The sequence below is a fragment of the Juglans regia genome, chromosome 3 (assembly GCF_001411555.2).
Source record: "Juglans regia cultivar Chandler chromosome 3, Walnut 2.0, whole genome shotgun sequence".
Classification (NCBI taxonomy): domain Eukaryota; kingdom Viridiplantae; phylum Streptophyta; class Magnoliopsida; order Fagales; family Juglandaceae; genus Juglans; species Juglans regia.
This window is the reverse complement of record NC_049903.1, coordinates 32918145-32931217: the sequence shown is the minus strand read 5'-3', so window position 1 is coordinate 32931217 and position 13073 is coordinate 32918145. Positions and strand designations below refer to the sequence as shown.

The 13073-nt window shown below is 36.7% G+C and overlaps 1 non-coding gene across 1 annotated transcript; it reads left to right on the top strand.

Moving 5' to 3' along the window:
• Positions 1-9338: 9338 nt before the first annotated feature.
• On the top strand, positions 9339-9445 carry LOC118348100. The gene has a single exon (XR_004801246.1). It is a non-coding gene; the product is annotated as a small nucleolar RNA R71 (small nucleolar RNA).
• The last annotated feature ends 3628 nt before the right edge of the window (positions 9446-13073 follow it).

Sequence of the window (13073 nt, the reverse complement as noted above, 5' to 3'; positions counted from 1 at the left end):
TGTGTTCTGTTGTGCTTGTGGATGTGCAATTTGCAGCTTTTTGTTATTCAAATGTAGAACGGTTTGGATTCGTTACATGCCTTTTTTTGTTTGTAGTGGATTGGCGGTTAACTGACTGCAGTCAATTGGTTAGCCATCTGCTATAGTAACCCACCTCTGATTACCAATAAGGTCTGAAACGTGGGCAGCTTCTGGCCTACGAGTGAAATGAGCTGATATCGCATACCGAAGGAAAGGCTCAATTGCACTACTCTTTATATTCTACCTGCTGTCTCCCTCCTTTTTTCTTATCCTTTTATAAGTAAGTTGAATGAGGGCCTATTTGAGATACTTTTGGCGGCCAGTAGCATCAGAGCCTCATGCTCACTCTCGGTGATTAGGTCGTTCACTCCTTTTTCAACTTATACGACCACCACCGCTAGACACTGCTAAGCCCAATCTAGCCAAAGTGCTGTAAACAGGGAATCTGCTTTGGTGCATGAGGCACAAGCACCTCCATTTAGTCAAATTAGAGTTGTTCCCTACTTAACTATTTTTATGCTTTTCCCCCCTATTTTTGCTTGTTTTTGTAGACTTTGGAGCTAAGAGCTTTAGAGCATTCTCACTTGGGTAAAAACAAAGTTAAAACTCGACTAAAATCACACGATTGGCCTTTTACACATTCCATTCAAGAGAGGTTCCCACGTTGAATTATCCATAATAATAAAAATATTTTTAAGTTCATTTTTTTTATAATTTTTTTTTATCTAATTTAATTTTTTCATATTTTGCAATTCAAATCTATTGTAAATTATATGAATCCAAGCACCTCTGTATGTGTGTGTGTATATATATATATATATATATATATATATATATAAATAATTAGTGGTGCAATGTTATGTAGGTACAAAATGAGACAGAAATTAATATAAATTATTCAAGTGAGGGTGAACATTAACCATACAAACATAGAGTTACTGTAACTAGCAAGCAAAATATTTGTCTTTTGCCTCTTCCAATATAGATAATTTTAAGGGATTGTTAGTCAAATTTTGATTTGCATTTATATTTGGTTAAGGCAAAGAGAATGCTGTTAATATTGGTATAGCCAAATGTAAATGCAAATCAAAATTTAGCTAACAACCCCACTAAATTGTCTACATTGAAAGAGGCAAATGCAAATTTTTTGTTTACATGCTACAGTAATTCGATATATTTGTATGGTTACTGTTTCCTATCTATTGAATAAATTATGAATAACTTCTCTCTCCTCCCACTTAGACTCTCTCTCGACACAGAAGCCCCTCTCTCTTTCTCTCTCTCCACAGAAGCTTAGCCAAAAGAATATGCTGTGAGGAGATATTCATTTATAGACAGAAGATACATAGTAGCTGTACAATTACAAATATGGAAACAAATATACAAGGAAAACAAACGGCTACAATTGTGGAAAATCACTGATATCTTGGTCATAATCAGAGGAATCAGATCATCCTCTAATATCCCCCCTCAAAGTTGGCGTGGTAGCCAGCCCAATCGGCATCAGAATAGCTGAGCAAAGTCTGAGAGGAATCCCGTGAGAGTTGCAGGCCATAATGGTAGGTTCCTTTGACATAGCGTAAAATACGCTTCAAGGCTCTAAAATGATTGATCAATTTTTAATTTTGACTTCCAAGCGTAGAAGCTGTCAAAGTAATACAAGGGTAAATCCCAAGATCGAATTCACAGGAACAATGAGAATTTAGCAAACATTTCATTTTCGCAAAACAACATATTAACGTTCGTAGTGACACGAAAGTTTAAAATGATAAGAAAAGAGTAAACTAAATGAGCTAGTTATGAACAAAAAAAATAATAAGAAAAGAAAAATAAGTTTTAGAAATTACCCTCTAGTAATATTAACACCTAAATATTGCTATTTACTAAGGGAGCGTCGAATGAATTAGGAGAGAAATTGTCGGGAAGCTCAAGCTTAAGTAAAGCTAAAAATGAAAGTGAATCTATTTTTCTAAAATTGCTAAGAATCAAGAGGTTTAAAGAAAATGTGCGGAAGTTGACTTAAACTTGTAAGAAGCAATTAAACAAACACTTGGGATATAATTTTCGCCCACTAATTTGGTGATGGATTTACTTCTCTTTTCATTTTCTCTCAACCATTCTTTCATTCCTAGAAATCATGGTCGGATAAAACCATAATTTTTAATCTAATAAAACTACTTGACAAATTATATGACAATCATAGAAAAGTGAAAGAAAAACATCAAAGTCATGTTACTTGTTCAAGTATCAATTGTGCCTTTACTTCTACAATTGATCTAAACCAAGAATCAAGAACTCTAATCTTTTCTAGATGTACATTGAAATATAATCCATCAAGTTAATCATCAAAAGTACTAAATATTGAAGAAAATCCAATCCCAAATAGTCATGGGTTACTCATTGAATCCCAAGCTAAAAATCTACCCTATCATCTCTAGATTAACAAAATGCTCAAGAAGATTAAAATCCAACATCACTAAATACCGTTTCAAAGAAAAATTACTGAATGAAAAATATACTAAATCCCTAAAATGTGCTGAAATCCGAAACTCATAAGAATAAAAAAACAGGTAGAAGATAAAATGAAATTGCAGGAAAAGAAAAGAACTGGAAAATCAAATGAAGAAGAAGAGGAACCCGACTGGAAAAATAAGCACAAAAAAACAAGAGTCCGGCGCACAGCAGAAAAATTTTCTTTTTATACTCTCTATTTTTTCGTCTTGGTTCTCAGCTGCGCGTTTCACCTCTGCATCCCAGCACCATGCCGTTTTGCAACCATTTTCGTGTGTTTTGCTCCAGCTCCCTCGCGTTCCAGCTCAGCACCCATTTCTCTCCCTTCTGCTGCGCGTTTCGTCCCTGCAGTGCGCACGTCTCTGCATTTCACGTTTGCCGTTCATGCGTTTGGAGCCAGCCTGCTGTGAATGCGTGAAGGGGTCTTTGTGCGGGCTGCTTGCAGTGAGGCAGTTGCTGCTCGTCTGCCTGCGGTGAGTGTGGCTTCGTTTCATCCTCTCTGCGTTTTGAGCTCAGCTGCTGTGAGTGGTCTTCAACTCGTACACGTTTCTGCTGCTGTGCGTGAATGGATCCATTTCATGTTGTTGTACCAGTTGGGTATTTCCAAAAATACCCATGTAAATTAATATTTTTCCCATAATGTCCTGCAACACAAATATAATACGAGTAAAATTTTGGGATATTAATTTATGATGTGGTCTGGTTGCATTACAACTCTTTTCAAGTGTAAAATATCAAAATTTTATATTGAGTCAAGAATTAAAATTTACTACATAATTAAATGCTTCATTCACATTTTGATTAAACAATTCACTTACTTTAGCTGTTTAATCATGTAGTTTTTGACATTTTATCACACCTCCCAACTAGCTTTTTGCTAGTCTCTAGCAAATAATGCGATAAAAATATTGCAGGATCCAAGAATGACCTACTAAACTAAAAAATCTCTACAAAAGATCAATCATAGTGCAATCTTGGGCATAAGAATGTAGTCAAGTCAGGTTTTAGCTCAACACTAAAAGCTCATAAAATTCTCAAGAGCTCAAATAAGGGAAATGTACTTAAGCTTAAGATCTTTGAGTGCACCAAGTGTGTGAACATATTTCCATTTGTTAGTTTCAAGATTTCTCACAATAGTTTCAGCCTAGCAACTTTTTCAAGAAAAACCAAAAGGTCTTCACTCCAATTCAAAACCATTACATTAGCGGCTTTCACGCTATCACACTTTGAAAGACCCTTTTTTTTTTTTTTTATAGATCCCGGTGATAGGCAGCCTTTTCCAATGTACTTGCACCATTTTTTATTTTGTGCATGATCTCTAGCCTGCCCCTTTTCTCATATACTTTTACAACCTTTCTCTCTCTCTCTCTTCTTGTTTTTTTTTTTTTTATCACACTTTTCCTAAGCTATTAAGATATGGTTCATTGTAGTTTTTGCTAGTTGCTTAGAAGAAACCACTGATTGTCATCAAACAAATCACAAAAAGTATCTGCTTGTGTCAATTAAGGTCATCAATCAATAGCTTTGAAGTAACTTTCCCAAGTTTGAGTTGCTAAGACATATCATAAGGTCAAGTGTCAAACTTAAAACTAACCAATGGGAATTAGTGTAGCCCAAAACTGCAACTATCTGATCTTAAGAAGAGAAGAGAGAAAATAGAAGCTTGGAAGCAACAAAAAAATTCAGACCCCACAATAATTAATCCTGAGAGACTAATGGTAGAAGGCTCTCCTTACCCCCCAACTAAAAATGAGCAGTGTCCTCAATGCAAATCATGAATACAACAAAGCATGAAAGAAAATAGGGCCGAAGGAAAATACCTGAGATGGTTGAAAGGATTGTGAACGTAAAAATGAAACCATAAAGGAATAAACAGTGCTGAACCTGAAAAGATATACTAAAGAAAAAGAAAAAGAAAGAAAGAACAAAACATAGAACTGAAACAAATAAAAGCAGAAAAATAAAAGGAAAAGAAAGAGAAGAAAAAATTAAAACAAAACAAGAATGAGCTAAGGACCATGAGAATAAGTGGGATCTTCTAAAAGAATGGAAGTATCTTCATGTGAAAGTTTTGCCAAAAAATGTTTAAGTCGTTGGCCATTAACTTTGAAAGTGTTTCCATTTTGAGGATTAGTAATCTCAACAGCTCCATATGGAAACACAGTCTTAACTACATAAGGCCCACTCCACCTCGATCTTAATTTGCCTGGAAATAGATGGAGGTGGGAATTGTAAAGTAAGACTTGCTCATTGGGCTCAAAATTCTTTCTTTGGATGTGCTTGTCATGTAATACCTTCATGCGTTCCTTTGATAATTTAGAATTGTCATATGCATCTCGCCTAAGCTCATCCAATTCTGAAATCTGAAATTTTCTCACAGAACCAGCATGGTCAATAGAAAAATTAAATTGTTAACAGCCCAATATGCCTTATGTTCAAGCTCAACGGGAAGGTGACATGCCTTTCCATAGACCAAGCGATAAGGAGACATGTTAAGAGAGGTTTTAAAGGCTGTCCTATAAGCCCAAAGCGCATCAGTAAGCCTTAAAGACCAATCTTTTCTATTGGGGTTGACTGTTTTTTCTAAGATGTGCTTAAGTTCCCTATTAGCTAATTCAGCTTGCCCATTCGTTTGCGGGTGATATGGAGTGGAAACTTTATGGTGTATACCATATTTTTTTATGAGGGCAGCAAATGGTTTGTTGTAAAAATGAGTTCCATTATCACTAATAATAGCTCTAGGCATGCCAAATCTAGCAAAAATATTTTCTTTCAAAAACTTAAGTACAATCTTATGGTCATTTGTTTTACATGGAATGGCTTCAACCCATTTAGAAACATAATCAACAGCCACGAGGATATACAAATAACCAAAAGAAGATGGAAATGGCCCCATAAAATCAATCCCCCAACAATCAAAAATCTCAATGACCAAAATGGGTTGTAAAGGCATCATATTTCTCTTAGTGACTGTGCCTAGTTTTTGACATGGCTCACAAGTTTTGCAAAAATTATACGCATCCTTAAACATATGTGGCCAATAAAACCCACTTTGTAAAATTTTTGCAACGGTTTTATTTGCAGAAAAATGCCCGACACATGCCTCATTATGACAAAAAGAAAGAACAGCTTGTATTTCATGATCAGGCACACATTTTCTTATGATTTGGTCAGAACAATATTTAAACAAGTAAGGATCATCATAGAAGAATGACTTTACCTCATGCTTGAATTTTCGTATGTCTTGAGCACTCCAATGAGGTGGAGTTTGTCCTGTCACCAAAAAATTAACTATGTCAGCAAACCAAGGTAAATTTTCAACTGACATTAATTGTTCATCAGGAAAAGAGTCAAGGATAGGGATAGTGTGATCCTTTTCAGCAAATGTAAGCCGAGACAAGTGGTCGGCAACTACGTTCTCAGCACCCTTCTTGTCTTTGATGATAAGGTCGAATTCTTGGAGAAGAAGAATCCATCGGATTAAACGTAGTTTAGCATCCTTCTTCGACAATAAGTACTTTAACGCTGCATGGTCAGTGAAAACAACCACAGGAGAACCAAGAATATAAGTTCGAAACTTGTCTAATGCAAAAACTACAGCAAGCAATTCCTTTTCTGTGGTAGAATAATTTCTTTGGGCTCCATTTAAAGTTCTACTTGCATAAGAAATGACATGTGAGAACTTATTTCTATGCTGTCCAAAAACAGCTCCTATGGCTACATCACTAGCATCACACATTATCTCAAAAAGAATAGACCAAACAGGGGGCTGCATGATAGGAGCTGTGGTGAGCAAAATTTCCAGCTTATCAAAAGCATCTTGACAAGAAGAGGTCCATTCAAAAGCAACATCATGCATAAGTAACTCACACAAAGGCTTAGAGATAGAACTAAAATTTTGAATGAATCTCCTATAAAACCCAGCATGCCCAAGAAATGATCTAATTTCTTTTATTGTTTTGGGTATAGGAAGCTTGGAATTAAGTTCAATCTTAGCTTTATCGACCTCAATACCTCGTGATGAGACTATGTGACCAAGCACTATGCCTTGTTGAACCATGAAATGACACTTTTCCCAATTGAGAAGCAAATGCTTCTCTTCACACCTGGCTAAAACAGCTTGTAAGTTAGTCAAACATGCATCAAAAGAACTGCCAAATACTGAAAAATCATCCATGAATATTTCCAAACATTTTTCAATCATGTCACTGAAAATACTAAGCATACATCTTTGAAAAGTAGCCGGTGCATTACATAGTCCAAAAGGCATTCTTCTAAATGTAAAAGTGTCAAACGGGCAAGTAAAAGTTGTTTTCTCTTGATCTTCGGGTGCTATTTCTATTTGGTAAAAACCAGAATATCCATCAAGAAAGCAATAGAAATCATGACCCGCAACTTTTTCCAACACTTGATCAAGAAATGGCAAAGGGAAATGATCTTTTCTAGTGGCGGCATTCAACTTCCTATAATCTATACACATTCGCCAACCAGTAGAAATCCTAGTAGGAATCAGTTCATCTTTCTCATTTTTCACAATGGTAAGCCCAGATTTTTTTGGAATTACATGAATGAGACTTACCCATTTGCTGTCCGCAATAGGGTAGATGATTCCCACGTCAAGTAATTTTAAAATCTCTGTTTTTACCACCTCTTTCATGGTAGGATTTAATCTCCTTTGCATCTCCCTAGAAACTTTAGCATTTTCCTCTAAGTAAATCCTATGAGTGCACACAAGAGGATTTATACCTTTTATATCTGCGATTGTCCACCCAATGGCACCTTTGTGTTGCTTTAAGACTTCCATCAATTTCCCTTCTTGATCATGAGAGAGTTGGGAAGAAATCACCACTGGGAAAGTGCTGTCCGGTCCCAGAAATGCATATTTCAAGTCATTTGGCAATGACTTCAGCTCTAGTGTTGGGATTTCATTTGATGAAGGCTTCAAACTTGCTGTCAACGGTGGGAGTTGCTCAATCTTTGGCCTCCATTTAGTATCCAATTTATTTTCTGCATTAAAAACATGAGAAACATCAATAGGGGTGTCATCAGTGAGGAGTTCACAAAAATTTTCTAACTCAAACAGCAGGTTAGTGGGCTGGTATGCCAAATAAGTCTCCTCCTCAAGGATGCTTTCCAACAAATTCACTTCTTGTACATCTTCCAAGTCTTGAGGTTGTCTACAAATATTGAAAATGTTTAGTTCAAGGGTCATGTTCTAAAAACTCAGCTTTAAAACACCACTCCTACAATTTATTAATGCATTTGAAGTAGCAAGAAAAGGTCTCCCAAGAATCACAGGTGCTTGAAAAGAAGATTTTGGTGTCAAGTGAACATCCAACACAACAAAATCAACAGGATAAAAGAATTTATCCACTTGAACCAAGACATCCTCAACAACTCCTCTTGGCATTTTAATAGACCTATCCGCTAGTTATAAAATGATAGGAGTTGGTTTTAATTCCCCCAAACCAAGTTGCTCATAAACATTATAAGGCAATAAATTCACACCTGAACCTAGATCTAACAATGCTTGACCAATTTTTGAACTTCCTATAACACAAGCAATTGTTGGTGAACCGGGGTCTTTATATTTTGGTGGGGTATTGCTCTGAATTATGGCATTGACCTGCTCAGTAAGAAAAGCTTTCTTTTGCACATTTAACTTTCTTTTAACCGTACACAAATCTTTTAGAAACTTAGCATATGCAGGAATTTGTTGAATAGCATCCAACAAAGGGATATTAATCCTAACATGCTTGAATATTTCTAAAATTTCAGATTGGTGTTTGTCTTTGTGCAGAGGAACCAATCTTTGAGGAAAATGAGCAGGTACAGGACATGAAATATTTTCAGTTTCAGTTTCATTTTGTTCAAACTCACCATTTTCAGCCTCATTTTGTACATGTTTAGAGACCTTACCAGCCTTGTCTGAACCTTGAGCTGCAATGTTCACCACCCTACCATTTCTCAAAGTAGTGACCGCCTTCACTTGCCTCACATTTGAACTCTCAACTGCTCCTTGTGGTGGCTGACTTTGTGGATTGGGTTGAGGTTGTGCAGGAAGTTTTCCTTTCTCTTGAGAGCTCCATGCCGTAGTCATCTTTGTGAGTGTGCTCCGAATGTCATTTATCGCTTGAGAGTTTTGATTTTTGATTGTTGCTTGACCTTGCATAAACTGTTGCAAGGTGTTTGACAATTGATGCATCGTCTCCTCAAGTCCATTCTTTTGCATTGGAGGTGCTTGAATTGCGAGTTGAGAGGGTCCTGGAGCCAAGGCTACTGGAGCTAATTGCTGGTCATTCCTCCACCCAAAATTTGGGTGGTTTCTCCATCCTAGATTATAAGAATTAGAATAAGGATCAGAATATGGTTTTTGTATCATATTTACAGTATTAGATTGGTCCAACAATACCTCTTTGAATGCGGGGATCGTGGGACACTCATTAGTTGAATGCCCATGATCCTCACATATGCTACACTTCTCTGAATTCTTATGGACAGCATGCACTTCATTTACCTTTTTCAATTCCATAGCTTCCATTTTTCTAGACAACAAGGTTAACTTAGCACGCAAATCATCATCTTCTTTTAAAGTATATTTTCCACGACCAGACTCAACTTGCCTAGACCTATCATGCACATCAGTTGTGTCCCAAGATTGAGCATTTTCAGCAAGGTAATCAAAATATTCAAATGCTTCTTCAAGCTCTTTGTCAAAAAATTCTCCATTACACATGGTTTGTACAAATTGACGCATTTTAGGTGTCAAATTTTTATAAAAAAAACTTATCAAACGCCAATTTTCATAACCATGATGAGGACAAGCATTTAAAAGATCCTTGAACCTTTCCCAACTTTGATAAAAAGTTTCAGAATCTTTTTGGGTAAAGTTCATGATTTGTGTTTTAAGTGCATTTGTCCTATGTATTGGAAAAAAAATTTTCAAAAATTCAGTTTGCATTTCCTGCCATATGCCTATAGATCTAGGTCTCAATGCATTTAGCCACGTTTTAGCCTTATCTTTCAAGGAAAATGGAAACAACTTTAGTCTAATAACCTCCTCAGTGCATGTTCGGTCCATGAATGTAGAACAAACCTCTTCAAATTCTTTGATATGAAGGTACGGATTTTCGGAATCCATGCCATGAAAATGTGGAATTAATAGAATCATTCCAGGTTTGAAATTAAAGACATTTGCATTCAAAGGTAGGATTATGCATGAGGGTGTGCTAGTCCTGACAGGTTGTAAATAATTTCTAAGTGTCCTATTCTGATTCACTACTTCCCGATCATGATTCTCATTTTCAGCCATAGTACTATTAGTGTCAGAAGATGACTCAAGAGAAAGTGATGCTGAGGTAAAAGATGCTTGTGATTCTGTCCTAACCAACCGAGAAGTTTGGTCGTAGTCCAACCAGTCATACAAACATGAACAGAAAACAAAAGAATATGCAAGACACCAAAAACAAAAAAATAAAAAAATAAAGTTAAGAAAAATGTCACCCAAGTTGTGAAGAGGTTCATAACGCTTCAAACGTCTTCTCAACAATATGAGAATGCTTTGCTAAACACCAGTTGTCCCCGGCAACGGCGCCAAAAACTTGATCAACTTTTAATTTCGACTTCCAAGCATAGAAGCTGTCAAAGTAATACAAGGGTAAATCCCAAGATCGAATTCACAGGGACAATGAGAATTTAACAAACATTTCATTTTCGCAAGACAACATATTAACGTTCGTAGTGACACGAAAGTTTAAAATGATAAGAAAAGAGTAAACTAAATGAGCTAGCTATGAACAAAAATAATAATAAGAAAAGAAAAATAAGTTTTAGAAATTACCCTCTAGTAATATTAACACCTAAATGTTGCTATTTACTAAGTGAGCGTTGAATGAATTAGGAGAGAAATTGTCGGGAAGCTTAAGCCTAAGTAAAGCTAAAAATGAAAGTGAATCTATTTTTCTAAAATTGCTAAGAATCAGGAGGTTTAAAGAAAATGTGCGGAAGTTGACTTAAACTTGTAAGAAGCAATTAAACAAACACTTGGGATGTAATTTTCGCCCACTAATTTGGTGATGGATTTACTTCTCTTTTCATTTTCTCTCAACCATTCTCTCATTCCTAGAAATCATGGTCGGATAATATGGCAATGAACCACAATTTTTAATCTAATAAAACTACTTGACAAATTATATGACAATCATAGAAAAGTGAAAGAAAAACATCAAAGTCATGTTACTTGTTCAAGTATCAATTGTGCCTTTACGTCTACAATTGATCTAAACCAAGAATCAAGAACTCTAATCTTTTCTAGATGCACATTGAAATATAATCCATCAAGTTAATCATCAAAAGTACTAAATATTGAAGAAAATCCAATCCCAAATAGTCATGGGTTACTCATTGAATCCCAAGCTAAAAATCTAGTCTATCATCTCTAGATTAACAAAATGCTCAAGAAGATTAAAATCCAACATCACTAAATACCGTTTCAAAGAAAAATTACTGAATGAAAAATATACTAAATCCCTAAAATGTGCTGAAATCCGAAACTCATAAGAATAAAAAAAAAACAGGTAGAAGATAAAATGAAATTGCAGGAAAAGAAAAGAACTGGAAAATCAAATGAAGAAGAAGAGGAACCCGACTGGAAAAATAAGCACAAAAAAAACAAGAGTCCGGCGCACAGCAGAAAAATTTTCTTTTTATACTCTCTGTTTTTTCGTCTTGGTTCTCAGCTGCGCATTTCACCTCTGCATCCCAGCACCATGCCGTTTTGCAACCATTTTCGTGCGTTTTGCTCCAGCTCCCTCGCGTTCCAGCTCAACACCCATTTCTCTCCCTTCTGCTACGCGTTTCGTCCCTGCAGTGCGCACGTCTCTGCGTTTCACGTTTGCAGTTCATGCGTTTGGAGCCAGCCTGCTGTGAGTGCATGAAGGGGTCTTCGTGCGGGCTGCTTGCAGTGAGGCAGTTGCTGCTCGTCTGCCCGCGGTGAGTGTGGCTTCGTTTCATCCTCTCTGCGTTTTGAGCTCAGCTGTTGTGAGTGGTCTTCAACCCGTACACGTTTCTGCTGCTGTGCGTGAATGGATCCATTTCATGTTGTTGTACCAGTTGGGTATTTCCAAAAATACCCATGTAAATTAATATTTTTCCCATAATGTCCTGCAACACAAATATAATACGAGTAAAATTTTGGGATATTAATTTATGATGTGGTCTGGTTGCATTACAACTCTTTTCAAGTGTAAAATATCAAAATTTCATATTGAGTCAAGAATTAAAATTTACTACATAATTAAATGCTTCATTCACATTTTGATTAAACAATTCACTTACTTTAGCAGTTTAATCATGTAGTTTTTGACATTTTATCAATGATCAATGGTGCGAGCATGCATATATTGACATATAGAGTTAACACTATAGGATAAATCCGGCCGCGTAAGAGTCAAATATTGTAATACGCTAGCTAGAGAACGAAAATGTGTAGCATCTGAGTAGGAAGTACCAGAATCTGTTAGATGAGATCCCACCAAAAAAGGAGTTGAGATAGGCTTGCAATCCACCATTTCTGCTCGAGTCAATAGATCAAGTGCATATTTAGCTTGGCTAAGAAAAAGACCCTTGTCATTTCTAACAACTTCAATCCCCAAAAAAATAGTGTAGATCACCGAGATCTTTCATGGAAAATTCTTTGGCCAACCGATCAATGAGAGAACGCAGCATAGAAGAATTGCTTCTTGTTATTACCATATCATCGACATATAGGAGAAGATAAATAACACCATGAGGACTATGATAGACTAAGAGAGAGGAATCAACACGACTAGCAATAAACCCAACACCAAGCAAAAATTGGCTGAAACGCTGAAACCTTTCTCCAGGAGCCTGTTTAAGGCCATAAAGAGCACGTTGTAAGCGACATACATGAGTTGGGAATTGCGGATCAATGTAGCATGGGGGTTGCTCCATATAGACTACCTCGGAGAGAAACCCATGAAGGAAGGCATTTTTTACGTCAAGTTGACGTAAATGCCAATTATTCATAGCAGCAAGAGACAAAATAATGCAAACAGAAGTAGGTCGAACAACGGGACTAAAGGTTTATTCGAAATCAATGCCATGCTTTTGAGAAAAACCTTGCGCCACTAGCCGAGCTTTGTGACTCTCAATGGATCCGTCGGCATGAAGCTTGGTCTTAAAAATCCATCTACAACCTACAACATTATGATCAGCTGGACGAGGAACCAATCGCCATGTGTTATTGTGCTTGAGAGCGGCAATTTCATCATCCATTGCCAAGAGCCATGCTGGATGCTTGACAGCTGACTTAAAACCACGAGGCTCTTTAATTGCAAGATGTACCTGAAACCACGGAGGAGCAGTGAAAGCACATAACGAATGAATGATGCGAGGCTTAACAATACCATCCCGAGCACGAGTAATCATGGGGTGAGTAGAGGTAGACGGTTGGACAGCGGAAGAAGAGGCAGGTGGAGGGATGTCCAAGGCTAGTTCAGGCGAAAAAGGTTGAGAGAGTG